The sequence below is a fragment of the Mastomys coucha genome, unplaced genomic scaffold (genome assembly GCF_008632895.1).
Source record: "Mastomys coucha isolate ucsf_1 unplaced genomic scaffold, UCSF_Mcou_1 pScaffold14, whole genome shotgun sequence".
NCBI lineage: Eukaryota > Metazoa > Chordata > Mammalia > Rodentia > Muridae > Mastomys > Mastomys coucha.
This window is the reverse complement of record NW_022196896.1, coordinates 131,088,455-131,104,710: the sequence shown is the minus strand read 5'-3', so window position 1 is coordinate 131,104,710 and position 16,256 is coordinate 131,088,455. Positions and strand designations below refer to the sequence as shown.

The 16,256-nt window shown below is 46.9% G+C and overlaps 1 protein-coding gene across 10 annotated transcripts in view; it reads left to right on the top strand.

Annotated features, from left to right (window-relative positions):
* Mtcl1 (microtubule crosslinking factor 1) overlaps window positions 1-16,256 on the top strand; it is a 119,723-nt gene that overhangs the window by 14,438 nt on the left and 89,029 nt on the right. The window lies entirely within an intron of this gene.

Genomic DNA, 16,256 nt, shown 5'->3' with positions numbered 1-16,256 from the left:
AAAAAAAAAAAAAAGTGAGTCATGTAAACACACAGAGGCAAAGAAGATTACAGAACAAAGACCGTGGATGGCTTGAAAAGCCTGAAATATTTGCTGTCCAGCCTTTTACATAAAAGGCTTTGGGACTCTGGTCTAAATTCATGTCTTACTTCTATTCAAATGAGCAGGCCATTAATCCTTTCAGTGTGTGTGTTGTGTATTATTTCTAAAGTACAGAATTAAACAGTAGCTTCTGCAAACCCCCCTCCAATCTTTTCTTCCAATGAAATGGGAGGTATATTTTATTTGCCCATCAAAACTCCGTTAACAGATGGGAGTGGGGGCTCGTGCCTTTTAACCTCAAGCGGGCAGTTGGGAGGCTGAGGCAGGTAAATCTGTATGAGTTCAAGCCAATCTGACCTTCATAGTCAGATCCTGTCTCAAAACAACAGCAGAAAATCCCTCTGTACGACACACACATGCTCACTTGCACACACCTGTCTATCATTCAGCCAATATGATTCGAGCATGGCTATCTATATAGAGAGACAGAGATCTTCTATACTTATGCTCATTACTCTAGCAAAGTAGTCTAGAAAAAACCACTTCGTTGGCGTATGGCACGGTGGATCCTGACTTGACTTTTCTTTCCGACTTCGTTATTTATAAGAGCGAAGCAGAGTGTTTCCTTGGAAAGCGCCTTGCGCATACTGATGAAGTGCAGAAGGGCTGGTTCCAGCTGGCACATGACTCGCTGACAGCCTCATGTAGCAGGTCACGTCTTCTGGGTACATTTCTTATTTTGTTCAGTCATTTCCGTCCAAATGTCCTGCTCTATACTTTGTTTAGATCCTGAGCTCTGGGGCTGAAGGCATAAATGTGCACTACGTCAGGGCACCAGGGTCTGTGTAGCTGAATGCAGACCACAGCAAAGCAATGATACTGCCACCTCTCATGTCCCCCACCGCCTTTGCTGTGGCCATACTGGCTGGGAAGTACTGTCTCTTGTCTCTTACTTGTCCGAATCTGCTCATGTTCCGATTCCTCTGTAATGTGAGCGCTGTTGAGCTGTTGCGGGGTTTGTCGGTTTGTCTGTCTGGTTCACTGCGTGGTTCATTCATCCATGCTCGTGCCTGGATTGATGCCTGCCACATGCCACGTGCCACGTGCCACGTGAGGGAGCCGACTCAGAGATGATGATAATAGCGCAGCTTGTGGGGCCAGGGATGCGGATTCTGCAGGGCCCCATGGTCCAGGAGGTTGCTACTGAAAGCATTTTCTTTCCTCGTGAGCCAAGCATGCCCCTTAGCTGCTGCTGCTGCTACGAGCATGCCCCTTAGCTGCTGCTGCTGCTGGATCCACCCTAGGCCAGGGAGTTTGCCCTCCAGTCAGGAACCTTTTGCCTTATTCCCTGTTTTTGGAACCTTTTACTGTCCGCTGCTTTTTCCTTTGATCTCATTTTTCTGAAACTGTGCTCTGTGTTTTACAGGTCAAGCCCTATCAGTGTGCATAGAAAATAATTCAGAAGTTTATTTTATAAGACTGATCTAGATAGATGTTTTGGTATTTATATGTAGCTATACATGGTCTAGTTATACACATGCATATAACACATGCACACACATACATACATACATAGTGATACCAGGAGTTTCTAGGAGCCCCACAGAAATGGAATTCCATAGATACTTGTCTCTTATATAAAGTGGTATAATATTTTATAGAACTTGAGCACATCTGCAGACTTGAAATCACTTCTACACTATTCATAATGCCTGAATACAACATAGTCACTATATAAATAGTTGTTTTGTTATGTTGTTTAGAGATTAATCGTAAAAGTCTAGTCTGTGTAATCAGATTTACAGCAGTATTCTTTTGCGGACTATTTTATATCCCTGGTTGGTTGAATCTGCAGGTGTGAAACTCAAGGATACAGAGGACGGGCCGCATGCTTAAGCAAAGGGAGAGTCTGCGGATGTTTAAATGGATTTGTGTAAGATGTGAGATCTCTTGGGAGGAAGACATAGTTACATTAAAAGAAAGGCCAGAGGAAGCAGGGGTCTTCTTGGAGCTGATGCTCCTCAGGTAGATGGGAAGAGTGATGTGGAGGGATCAGCCTCTGCTCCCCCACCCCCCAAGGGTTAAAATGATACAGGGGATGACTCAGTTGGGATAGAATAATTTTCTCCCCCGTTCAGTCAGCCTGGTATGATGATGGTATTTTTATACTAAACTACTAAGATATTGTATAACACACAGGCGTCTCGGGAGAGTCAGACACTGGCAGAGGATGCTGGACGCAGAGAAAGATGGAGCCAGGGGATGTAGGGTCCCAAGGCGGTGGGAGAGAGATTACTGGGACTTACCAGCTGTTGTCTCTGTTGATGAATTATTTTCACAAAAGCTGAAAAATGCACAGGTTGACTTTGTCTCTGTGAGCTTTGTTCTTTGTGGCTCGTCCCTGACATTTTGTAAGCAGATGCACAGTGACCTGAGGCTGCAAGGACTTTTCCTGCTCCTCTAGTATAACAGAGTCCTTGTGTGGAACCAAGTGCCTGGCCTTAGACGACCGGAGCAGCCCCACTTGGGCCTTCCGCAGAGCCCTGTAGTTTTCATGTTCAGGGGCCTGGTAGGCACCATCAAACATTTCCCATTACCTTAAGCCCCCTTCTGCCTCTCCTAGGCCTGCAGTTCCCCAGGGCTTTTTGCGGCTGCTGCCACAGTTAGTTTTGGAAGCTTTGTCTCCACCTTCAATGACTTGTCGCCAGCTTTGAATTCTGTTCTGCTTTCTCAGTGATGATTCACTTTGCAGCATTCTTGTAATCAGGCAACCGGTTTCCAGTTGTTATGGGGAGGAAGGGCCAGCCCTCTGAGGGTCTGGAATTGTCCTGGTTCTGTTTTGGAACCAGACAGAGGTGGCGGTTGTATACCATGTGCGAATACACCGAATGCTCTTGGTTTAGCCACTTGCATGGTTGGTTTTATGTGAGTTTTAACCTCTGTCGATTGTTTTTCTTTTTTCTTTCGTACTTGCCCAATATTTTGGCTGAAGTTTTGGGCTGACTGTGTACATTAGAGTATATGCATGGTTTCTATCTAGCCTTTTTCTTCTTTAAATCCCAGAGTTCTGACAGCATCGTCTTAATCTTAAACAAATTTGCCCAGGGTCTTAGTTGTTTGACATTTTAGGGTGGCACAGGGGACCAGCACTACCTGGCCTTCACTTTTTCTCTCTCTGTCCTCCTTCTCCACCCACCATGCAGACTTCAGATGGAAAGTCAAAGGGTTGTCAAAGGGCTATAAAGCCCCTCACCCCCTTTGTGTTCTATAACAAAGAAAAGGAAGCCAGAGATATGTTTGGTAGAGGTGCAGAATGGGGGAGGAAGGGAGTTCCTCTGCAGGCCCATGCTGAGACATCCCTTCCCTCTGAGGTGCCAGCCATACGATGGGTATAGTATAGAATAGAGTTTGGGAGTAGAGGCTGGCCCTGAACAGGTAGAGAGAGAAGGGGGAGGGGGAGAGAAGGGACAGAGAGGAAGTGACGAAGAGAAAGGAAGAGGCAAGCAGCTTTTTTATAGTGAGTCAGGCATACCTGGCTATTGCCAGGTAACTGTGGGGCAGAGCCTAGGAGGAATGCTCACACACACACACACACACACACACACACACACACACACACACACACGCGCACACGCACATGTACATGCACACGCACACGCATACGCACACATGCACACACACACAACTCTTTAAATGAAAACAGGTGTGCTATGAGATACCCACTTTCTCCATTGGCAGGTGGGAAGGCAAGAGTGAGCTAGTCGGACTGATCTCCCAGTTAGTTTTTTGTGCTGGCTTGCTCATGATCCCTGTGTCCAGAACCCAGACCCATTGCCCCGAGCTGAAGCAGTTACCTTCCTGAACTCCCTAGTGTTGTTTCTTCTCAGCTCTGGCACAGTATCTCAGAAAGTGAAAGTGGGAAGCCATGGCTTAGCTTCCACTTCCCGAAGATGTTAATTCTGCCATAGCCCCTCCCCCAACTTTTTGAATTCAGTTATATAGTAGACACAGCTAATGACTAGCCAAATTTAGAAAGGACAGAGGCATGTCATCCGACTGGACCAGTACTGCAGGGACGAGTGTCAAAAGACAAACTGAATGTCAGATTCCATTGGTCTGTAGTTGTGATTTTGAGATGTGGGATGGTTTCTGTTTCATCAAATGAAGGATACCTCCCAGTGGGCCAGCGTGTAGAGTAGAAACAGGGAGAGAGAAGAGTGGGGAAGAAGCCTGATGGTTGTTTCAGTTACTGTCCTATGAGGGGTTATATCAGCAGTAGGAAATGGCTCGATGGTGGATTTGACGTTGAGTCTCTCCTGGTTTCTCTGAAGGTCAGGTAAGCATGTCTTTGGCTTGTGTGTGGAAGTTCACCTGGAGAATTTTACTGGGGTTTACTCTGGTTTGACCTGAGCCTACTGCAGGAGCTCAGTTCAAACAAATCACCTCATGTTTTATTTAATAGAAGCCACACGGGGTTCTTCGTAGCCTTCTCCACTCTGGGTATGATGTCAGTTCTAGGTCTGTGCTTAGTAAGTGAGTGGTTAGATACTCCAAGTCTGGGTGGAGATTTTCATATAATTCCACTAGCATGAAGCTTGAAAACTTGGTCAGCTACCTAGAACTGGGAGAACATTTTATATAGTCTCTCTATACAAATGCAAAGGATTGATGGGATCCTGATTTTCTATTGATGGGGTCTACTATATTTTCAATCCTGTTCTGTTTGTCTTTCATTGGTTTATAGCCTGTTGGTGTATTGCTACAGTTTGTAAAAGTGGCTCCAATTCATTAATTGTGTTGTTTGAGTTTTCCTATACTTTATAATTTGGTCATATTGTAATTTTATATCAGGCTGTGTCAAACCTTTGCCTTATATATTTTGAAGCTATAGTTTAAAATGTAAGTAGATTGCCTGGCTGTGGTGGCATGTGCTTTAATCCCAGCACTGAGAGGCAGAGGCAGGTGTGGGTACCCCTACATGGATGTACATGCATTTGGAGGTCAGAAGCCAATGTTAGGTGTCTCTCTCTTTCCACGTTATTTTTTGAGTCAGGCTTTCACACTAACCCTGGAGCTCACTGGGTGAGCGAGGCTGGCTGGCGGGCTGGTGGGCCACAGGAATCCTTCCTTCTCCCAAGGCTGGGACTACGGCGTGGGCCATGGTACCCAGCATTTCTATTTCATTTTGCTTATTTTTTATTGTTTTGGGTTTTGAGACAGAATCTCTTTGTATAACCTTGGCTATCTTGTAACTCATCATGTATACCAGGCTGGCCTCAAACTTATAGAGATCTGCCTGCCTCTGTCTTCCCCAGGGCTCACCTTTAATTTTTTTTTTTTTTTTTAATGTAGATGGTGGGATCAGAACTTGGGTCCTCATGCTTGCCTGACAAGCACTCAGCCTAGGGAGTCATCTCCATGATCCCACCGTTGTTCTTAAGTATATTCGTTTCTCCTTCCACTGCCTTCACATTGGCTTGTGATTATAGCTGTTAGGCGTTTTGATTAGTAAATAAAGACGGAAAGTGCTTTTGCTTCACATTCAGTGGAAAGGTGCCGAGGTAGGTGTCGTCGGAGCCAGTGCCCACTTCACCTTTTTAAGTGTTGAGACTGTCCAGTTTGAACCTGTTCTGGTCCTGTGAGTGTGTGTTGTCACCGTCTCTGTGAGTTCATACGTGCATACGTTTTCCTTGTGTCTGGGACACACGATCTCCTTGGAGTCATCCACCACCTCTGGCTCCTGTTGTCCTTCTTCCTCTTGTTTCAAATAGATCCCTGAGCTCTGAGGTGAGGCGTTTGGTAAAGACATCCCTTTTGGAACCGAGGGCTCTACGATCTCTTCCTGTACATTGTCCACTGTGGCTCTGTGTTTGTTTCCATCTACTGCAAGAAGAAACTTTACTGACGCGGGTTTGAGTGATGCTTTGCTCTGTGGATGTAGTAAAATGTCATTAGGAGTTGGTGCTCTGTTCTTTTAGCAGAATAATAGTATCTTAGGTTTTCCTTTGGGCCCATTAGGCCCATGGCCTGCCTATCTTACCTCAGGTTCTTGGCCATGTTTGCCATAGTGGGTATTTGTTCTATCTCACGAGTGAGCCTTAAATCCAATGCAGCAGTGCTTGGTCGCTCCTATAACACATGTGCCACTGTTACACAGATGTGTGGCAGCAGGCTGCTGCGGTGGTGGAAGGCTTTATGGCTGTGTGATATCGAGGGTCCCTTTTCTCCTCTGAGAGCATGAAAAGTACCTTCCAGGACCATGAATTCTGGTCAACAAGGGTGGAACATCTAGTTGAGCACCAGCTTAGCCTCTCTGTGTTTGATGACATAAGTAGGTGTCCTCCGCAATCAGATGTTGCCATTAGGTTGCAGAGAGCAACCCAAAACCTTGCTGCTGATCAGAGATAGACTTCAGTTCAGGCCTATGGTATGTGTGGATTGGCCATCAGCGCTGTGTGTGGTGTTGGCCTAGGTCATCTGTGCACCAGAAGAGATTGCATCTAGTCTTCTAAACGAGGACCTTGTTTATGTGCCTGTCTGACGGCCAGGGAGTCTGGCAGTGTAGGTACATAGAAATAATAAATAGCTATTGTCCCGCTGTAGTGCAGTAAAACTTCATCGTCACTGGTGTCTATGGGCTTTATGGCTCCCCTCGTAAGCAAAGATTTGCTTGGCGGAGGTGGTAAAACTCTGTACAGAGAGTCTTACCCTGGGCCAGTCCTTAGGACACTGGTTACATTTTAGGCCAGAGCATCATCCTTGACTCAGAACTTACTAAATCCAGATGTAGAGACTCTGGACAGATGCACACACTCTGGACAGCTGTGAAGGGATAACTCAGTCTCTGGTTTCTTTTCCCGGTCACCGTGTGCCTTAGTGCACGGTGTGTGTGGGAGTGGGTGGCAGGGAGACTCCGGCTAAGGTGTAGGAGGGGGACGACATCTGGGTCTCAAGTGATCTAGCAGCAGTTGTATGCCCTGTTAAGATAATAATGGAGGGAGATGGGATGGAGAGAGGCGGAAGAAGACTTAATGGTGGCTGGGTAAGCCTTTTTCCTTATACTGGAACTTGAGAAGAGGCAACCTGTGGCCTCAGTCTGTCTCTCTGTGTGTGTCTGTCTGTCTGTCTGCCTGTTTTCTATGTATGTCCATCTGTCTGCCTTCTCTATGCGTGTGTCCCCGCCTCTCTATCTCTTCTGTGTTTGTGTATGCTGTGTACGTATATAGTGTCTGGGGCCTGCAGGGAAACCACCTTCCTTCTTCCTGCCCCTGGGAGCCTTCTCTGTACTTTATCCAGACGACAGGTCAGGTGTTCCCAGCTGGGTAATACAGAGTTCAGAGACTCGCAGATCATTTTAACAGGCACCAGCCACGGTATAAATATTTTTGAACACTTAAGCTGTAGTTAGTCGGCTGGAAGAGTGTGTCCTAGGTTCAGGAGCTGTAAATACACTCATGCCAATTTGCTTCTGTGGAATCTCTGAGGCCAGAATCGCCATGTGCCTCCCCCCAGTAACCTCCTGGGGCGTCTAAGCTGGGCTGTGTGCTATGTGTGGGGTGGATTTATTTGCTTTTGCACAGGAACTATGGCAGAGATTCGGGAAGGAAGACACAGGAATGTTCAAGTGTTTGGCATGTTCTAGTTTCTTAGGTCATGTTTGTTCATTGATATAGGTTGTTAAAGAACAATTTTACTAACCCCTGTTTGGTTTTTGTTATGATAAAGAGAACATGGTGGTGAGGAGAATGGAGAGGCAGGGGTGAGCACAACCCCTGCATGTATCTGAAGATGTGAGTTGTGTGTGTCTTAGGCCAGATCTGTACCATGACCTAAGGGATGCTGGTTGATTTTATATAACTCTGAAAAATAAAATACTTGAGATAATTGACTTACAGAAGATTTACCCTGATTCTTAGATGTAGAGATTCCCACCCATGGTCCTTGAGACCACTGATGAAGAGAAATTTGTAGAGGAATATTCACAGAGCAAAGCTGTCTGTCCTGTGGTGGTCAAGAAGCAGAGAGACAGAGGCACAGATCGACATTCTACTGTCCTCTTTAAAGGTGTACCCCAGTGACCTTCTACCTCCTGAAGGCTCCAGCATTTTCCAGGAGCACCACAGGCTCTGAAACAGATCATCAGCATGTGGGACTTTTGGAGTGTCAGATCTGTTGAGCATCCAAGCCTGAAGGGTTCCCGGGGAATTCAGCCCTCCCTCTTAGGACAAAGCAAGGAAGCCCAGGTCTCTAGGAGCTCTGTGGTCTGCAGTCACGCTGCAGCAAAGAGGGTGGGGGTCTCCCAAGTCCTCCTCCTCCTCCTGCATAGCTCCTCCTCCTTCTCCGAAGCTCCTCCCCCTTCTCCGAAGCTCCTCCTCCTTCTCCAGAGCTCCTTTCAGCATCTTTATTCTAGCTAGAAGAAGCAGATCATTAGGGTCAGAACTAGGTCATCACTAGGGTTAGAACTAGGTCATCACTAGGGTCAGAACCAGGTCATCACTAGGGTCATCACTCAGGCGATGGCTGAGCGTCAAGGCAGGTGTGCAGAAGGCAGCTCAGGTCTATCCTCAGGTGTTAGAGAAAGGAACCTTCGACTCACTGGTGCTTCTCTATGTAATTAACTCCTATTATAGAGGTTCTTACCATCCTGCTTCATCCAACGAGAACCTTGCAGGAGGAGGAAGGCTTTCTCTTCCTTAGGAGTGTGTGTGAGCCCCTCATCCTCCAGTTGCACCTCATCCACCAGAGCCTTGGTTTGTGCCTTCTGTTCCTGACCACCTCGGCAGTCTTGCAAGTTGAGACTTTCCTGGAAGCAACAGCTCCTCACAGAAGCCTCTGAACAGATGTTTCCATATGATGATGAGACTGCTAGATGATTATTGTGGAAGTCCTGAGGAATGAAACTATGGGAGAAACTGCCAAGAGACAGTTGACTCTGCTGAAACTGGAAATACACAGTGTAGTTCATTAGGGTAGGAATGAGGAATAATGTCATTGCACAAGTCACATGGCTTGCTGTCATTCAGGAAGCATTCCTTCTCCTTTGGTTCACAATCAAGAGGAGTGGAATCTGAGAACAAAGTCCCTGCCTGGGCAGGATACATTAGCAACAAGGTGAGTTCCAAAAATACCAAGGTCTCGTTGTCTGGTTGGGACGGGCAGAGCTTTGGCAAGACCTACCTCATCTGTGGCTCCGCTTTCCACCACTTCCATTATTGTAGGCCGACTGTGACAAACATATAAAGTGGACACTCCAGAAATAGATGATGCAGGGTTTTTATTCCAGTATGTCGTCCCTTGTTATTCTGTTAAGCTCTCGCTATGGCTAAGTTGTAAGTCAAACCATCATAGGTATGATGGGGTCACATAGAAACAGAAGGGAGTTTCTGAGTGATCCACCCTCGGCCCGTGCACATGCCTAGATATATTGGGTATCTTTTTTACACACTGAGCGGATGGTGATATCACTAGGGACCACCTTCATGTGTGTCACCAATGCAGTCAGCTGCGGACCACATGTGGACACCTGCGCTTATTTTCTCCACACATTCTTTCCTAGCACATCCTATATCTCCTAAGACCTTGGGAATCTATAAAGGGATAATGGTAGGTGCTTATGCCTTGTTTCAGGACAGTTGGCTGAGGAGACTGTAGGCTTTATATTCTATCTTTGGGGATCAGAGGAAGGAAAGAGCCATTGTGTTTATCTGGCTACGTGTGCCTACTATGCTGTCTACTCTTAGATCAGCTTGATGCAAGCCAGAGTTATCTTGAAAGGAGGAACACTCAATTGGGAAATGCCTCCGTAAGATCTGGATGCAGGGCATTTTCTCAGTTACTGATTGATGAGGGAGAGTCTAGCCCATGGTGGGTGGCACCATTCCCTGGGCTGGTAGTCCTGGTTTCTCTACGAAAGTGGGCTGAGCAAGCCAGTAAGCAGCACCCCTCCATGGCCTCTCCATCAGCTCCCACATCCAGGTTCCTACTCTATTTGAGTTCCTGTCCTGACTTCCTTCCATGATGAACAGTGATATGGAAGTATAAGTCAACTGAGTAGCCCCTTTCCTCCCCAACTTGTTTTTTGGATATGGCTTTTCTTCACAGAAATAGAAACCCTGCTAAACACTTAACCTTGCGGAGTTCTGTTCCATGTCTAACACTGTCAAGCAAGGTCAAGCGATCTTCTGTAGCGGGTGATATTGATCAGCCATGCCTTCATAGCAAAGCCTCCCTCCCTAAAGCACAGGGAGGTGCCCTGGAGGCGAGGGTGTGGCAAATTGTGTGTCACCGCCCCCATCTACCTGCTCCAGGCAGCTTTGCATAATGTTTTTTATAATAAATGATTAAGCATGAGTGATGTTTTCCTTTGACTTATATGAACAATACTAGCAAATAATTGAATCCTGAGAATTTTTTATTTAGCCAAGTTGGCAAGAGGCTGTAGGTAGCCTGGGATCTGACTTTTGCAGTTGGCACCCAGTCCAACAAGGTCACACCCACTCCAACAAGGCCACACCCACTCCAACAGGACCACACCCACTCCAACAAGGCCACACCCACTCCAACTGGACCACATCTTCTAATTGTGCCATTCCCTGGGCTGAACATATACAAATCATCACACAGGGTTTCTCTTTGGAATAGCCTTGACTATCCTGGAACTCTGTAAACCAGATTGCTCTAGAACAAACAGATATCTATCTGCCTCTGCCTCCTGAGAGCCGAGACTAAAGGCATGAGCCACCAGAGCCCACCTAGCTATGCCATTATTTAAAAATCTCTTCTTAAGGGATTTCTGTAATGATTGCCCCAGGATAGTTAGTGGGGCCAGTAATTCTACCATAGGTTAGTTTTGTTTCTGTTTGTTTGTTTGTTTGTTTTTTGATGATGCCTATGAATCAGGAAAGCTTCATGATTGGCCAGCTGGTAAGCAGGGCTGCTCTGTTTGTCAGATTCTTGAACGTATAGCCAAGCTCCACCGTGGTCATGCATCACCAAGTTGGTACTGTCAGCTGGTGGAGTCTCACCCACAACATTGGCTTGCCCAAGCGGCTTCTCAAGACAAAGGCAATGCCCTTTGGATTAGCCAGTCCAAAAGCATCAGTGTGGTTCACAGACTTCCTTAGGGGTTTAAGTTCTAACCAGTTCTTCCTTTCCAGCCCCTGGCTCCCTTTTTTACGAGAACCTCTGATAACAGAAGGGAATACGTCAGGTTGTTACCCATTGATCTTTGAGCATCAGAATGGAACTTGTGAATTCTAGCAAAGTCTTATAGTTGGTTTTTAAATGACTAATAAGCAAGGCATGGTGGTGTGTACCTTTAATCCCAGCACCAGGGAGGCAGAGGCAGTGGAGTCTCTGAATTCGGGGATAGTCTCGTCTATATAATAGAGTTCAAGGCCAGCCAGGCCTACACAGTGAGAACCTGTCTCAGGACACTGACTTTATAAACTGGACATGCACTTCAGAGGAAGAACAACCCTTTTTCTCCTTAATATAGACAGCCTGGTTAATTGTGCTAATGAAGGAATTCATGTGGGGATGGAGGCTTTGGTTGGAATTTTTTTGTGACCCACAGTAGTTTGCCTAGGCTCAGGGAATGTGGGAAATGTGGGGGCGCTCATCAGATGGTTGGCATCAGCATACACATGCTACTTATCTCTGGGTGCTGCTGTAAGCTGGTTTGCCCAGGCAAAACTGTGGATTTAGTCAACACCTATTTGTGTTTATCGTTGAATTCTGAGCAGCCAGGGTAGATGCTGTGGGTTGTTTCCGGTGGCATTTGGGTCCATCTCTTCCAGTGGAGGGAGTGGGAGAGTTGACCAGGAAAGGCAAGAAGAGTGTCTGGGTGGTCTTTGGTGGGGGAGGCTGGGCGTTGGTGTTCCCTCTCGGGACTGCTAGACAACCTTGGTTATGTGGTGGACAGAGACCGGGTTCTCAGAAGTTTGCTGTGTGTTTATCCACACGAATGGCGTCACTGCCGTTACCTCCTGCATGAGAGAAACAGAAAGTGACTGCTGAAAAGTCCTCCATGGATTAATTTTAGAATATAAGAAACGAGAAAAGTTAAAGGTGTTGTAACTGTACAACACGGGACGCCGTTCCTCACATTGAGTGGTGATGAGCCCCGACATCCCTGTGGGAGGATCGTAGGATGAGCTTTCTCCCCAGTGAACTCCAGTTACTGCAGAGGCGTGACCAAGCTATCCACTTTAAAATTGGGAAGGCATACCAAGTATTTCCTGTTTTCAGGGGTCTGAATGGATGTATTTTTGGTAAGGATTGGGCCTATTCGTAAACAAATGCTGTTGCGGGATCATCCAAGTGTTGAGATCCACGTGACATGGAGCCCCCATGGAAATGTGTACTGTGTACATGAGAGGGTGGGCTGTAGGAGGAATCCATTCTGACTTATCTGCTTGGATAGAACAGGCTTGCTCAGCCTCCGAGCGCATGACATTTTTGGATGGGACTTCTTGGCTGTAGGAGCTGTCCCACAGGATGTCAGTAGCCTAGTAGCGTCTCTCACAGTCTCTTCCCACAAGATGCTATGAGCAGTGCCAGAGCTCCAAGTGGTTTCTGGTTCTTTCCTCCGGAAGGGCATGTTTGACGTGGCCATGGTTGTGAGGACTGAATGAGGACAGGGCGTGACTGAGAAGAGAACTGAACAGGGCTGGCTCATCCTCGAATCTCAGAAGCATGCTCTCATTTCCAGGCTTGTACCTGGCCTCTCGTTTCCAGGCTTACACCTGGCCTCCCGTCTTGTTCTTCGGCTCTCCCGTGGAATCTGAAGTGTAGTCATTATGCATTTGCTCAGGGCTGGGCTGGCCTGCATTTTCTTTAAATCACCCAGATGAACAGCAGCAGGTAGCAGACGCTCCTCTCACCTCTTACCAAGCCTTGTAAGGTATAGTGGAATAATGGAGTTGATACTTGGAGCTTTGTGGATAGGAGGATTAGGGCACAGTCCTGAGGGACATCCTTGAGCAAGTTGCTTTTTGATTTTTTTTTTTATTTGTTGTTACATGTAAGTACACTGTAGCTGTCTTCAGACACACCAGAAGAGTGTGTCAGATCTCACTACAGATGGTTGTGAGCTACCATGTTTGCTGGGATTTGAACTCAGGACCTTCGGAAGAGCAGTCAGTGCTCTCAACCAATTTGCCATCTCTCCAGCCCACAAGTAGTTTTTTGTAGCACGGGTTTCTGAGGTAGGAAGAGTCTATGAAGGAATGCGCCCTCTGGCCCCGGGCTGTTCAGCTCTTGTCGCATATCTCATCCCCTGGGCGTCTTTGGAGACTGCCGATATCCGCAGCACATCCAGGCTGTAACTTAGGGTCCTCTGAGGTGGGACCAGGCATCCCTGGCTTTCATAACTCCCTGGTAACTTGCGTTTAGTAGTGGTACGCCTCCCTCTCTGTAGTTCAAGTGTGTGGAGTGCTGGATTGGATTCATGACTGGTAAAATGCGAGCTGCCCCCCAGCCCATGCTTAACGAGGCCTCACTTTCTTTGGAGCAGCTTGTTTGGACAAATGACGTCTCCGCATCAAAGTGGAGGCCCAGACATTGCAGCCACAACCTGTAATTACTCCAGCGAATCAGTAAGAGCAACCTGGGGTTTTATATTTTTATGACTTCAGCAGTTGTAAAAGGACAATGACACCTTCTGTTTCCTCTCCATTAATTACAGTAAATCAGAGGCCAGGTTCTAGAGGACAGGAAGGTGACCTGGGTCTGAACTTCATTTGAAACTGGCATTCCTCAGAGCGGATTCCTTCTCTCTCTGCCATCTTGGTTTTCTCCTGTTCTGCGCCACCCCCCACTCCCACCCCCAGTGGTTCTGCCTAGTTACTGTGGTCCTGTCATTGTATGTGGAAAGTGACAGTCCTGGGACCTGTTTCAAAGTAGTTAGTCATAAGGTGTCCCCTCTGACTTCCTCCTTTAAGACATCCCATCAGGCCAGATGTGGCTAGCCTGATCTACATAGTAAGTTCCAGGACAGCCTGTAGAGCTATGTAGAGATATACAGACACACTCATTCTCTTTTTCTCTCTCTTCTACTCCTTCTCTCTGTCTCTCTGTCTGTCTCTGTCTCTGTCTCTCTCTTTCTAATGAAACAGGGTTTCTCTGTGTAGCCCTGAATGCCCTGGAACTTCCTGTAGACGAGACTGGTCTCCAACTCAGAGACCTGCCTGTCTCTGCCTCCCTAGTGTTGAGATTAAAGGTGTGGGCTACCAAACCATACTGAGAGTTAAAAAAATAAAGCCATCATACCAATCTGAGAGGCTTACTCTTTAAAAAAATTAGCCATCAGATCAGGACAGCAGAAGGCTCCCCCCACACACACACACTCACCCCCACCCCCGCATAGGGAACACTTAAGGCTAGCTGTGTGGCCGAGGTAGCCTTACTCAGCACATTTCAGGGAATTCCAGTGGAGGTGGGAGGGCCAGAGTTTCCACCAGCCAGCTGGGTGTTCCCTGAGCCACTGGGGTGTGGCTCTCAGTGATCTAAGCTCCTGTCTTTGTCCTCCTAAGACAACCCAGTGATTTGGGTGGGGCATGCTCACCCAAATTGGTAAGAAATTTGAACCTCAGAGCAAGTAGGATCTAACTTCGGGACACACTTGACTGTAAGTGACAAGAGGTCCTCTTACTCAGTGAATAGCCGTGAATCCAGTGAACCAAGACACTCTAAATAGTCAAAATAGCTTTCCTTCTCCTAAAGAGAAACTCATAGAAAATAGGGGTGTTATGTTTGAAGTGTGTTCATATGTCTACTGGCCTCTGTTAAAGCCACATGTGTTCAAATTAGAGAGACAGACTCCAAGAATCCTACAGTTGCACATTGTAAGAACCCTTGTTATACAGACAGCCGGGCACAGCCACTTGAGGACAAACCACTTTTCATTGACTTGGCCAGAGATGAGAAGGCCTGTCATTAAAATCAAACCTGCATACAGTGAAACCATGACCTGATTTTGGAGATGTTCGTGGGATCAAACCTGCATACAGTGAAACCATGACCTGATTTCGGAGATGTTCGTGGGTGAGCGTGCACCTTGAAATACTCAAAACGTGGTATGTGTGCATTATGGTTCTCATGTAAAAGCCCTCATATATTCCATACCCAAATACCTCCTGAGGTAGCACTTGAGGGCACACAGGACACAACATTCCTAGGGCCCGTGCTGGACCCGTGTCCCCTTTGATGAGAGAGTAGAAATCTGGAGCAGGATGCTCATATACAGGTTGCAGGGGCTGACCTTTATTTTTATTTTACAAGGCAGACAGTCGACTAGCCAGTACTCGCTCACTAAAGGTTCCACCTGGACGGTTGGAAAGGAACATGGGCAGGGGAGTTGAAGGCTGTGTAAGGATGCGAAGGCAGTGGAGCCACTTCCGGTTACAGTGTCACACAGGGCCTACATCCTATTGATTTTTTTTTTTTTTTTTTTTGAGACAGTTTTTGTTGACCTGACTATCCTGGAACTCATTATGTAGACCAGGCTGGCCTTGAACTCGCAGAATCCACGTCTACCTGTTTCTGTCTCCAGAATGCTGACATTAAAGTGGCATGCCACTCTGTCAGCTTGTTCTGTTTTACTGTTCTTGACTTCTCAGTGTGTGAATTAAAATTACAAATTAAAATTTATCCTAAGTTTGTATAGGGGACAGTGTATGTGGGTGTTCCTGGGAGTTCAGGCATCAGTGTGACATGTTGTCGGGATGACCTGAATGTACCCCTGAGGACTGTGGTTCAAGAGCCAAGGGAAACAAAGTCTTGTGGAGCCCTGTTTCCCAGCCCTGGCTCAGAAGGGAGTCTGTGTATGCCAGCTACAAAGGGCCAGCCTAAGATCTCCGTGGGGGACAAACAAGCTGTCACACTTCTTTCTCAAGGCAGTTACAACTACACTGTCTCCTTGTAAAATGACCACCGTCTCCTCTTCTGCAGTTTGGAGGCAAGTGCTTTGTCATCATTCAGTAAAGAAGTATGGACTGGAGAAATGCTTCATGGCTAGGAGTACTTGCTGCTCTTCCATAGGAGCCACACTGGATTCCCAGCATCCATATCAGGTGGCTCACAAAAGCTTTAACTCTAAACCAGGGACCAGCTACCCTCTTCTGACCTCCTGTGGCTTGTGTTCACATGCGCGCGCGCGCACACACACAGACACACACAGACACACACACAAATTTTTTTTTTTTTTTTTTTTT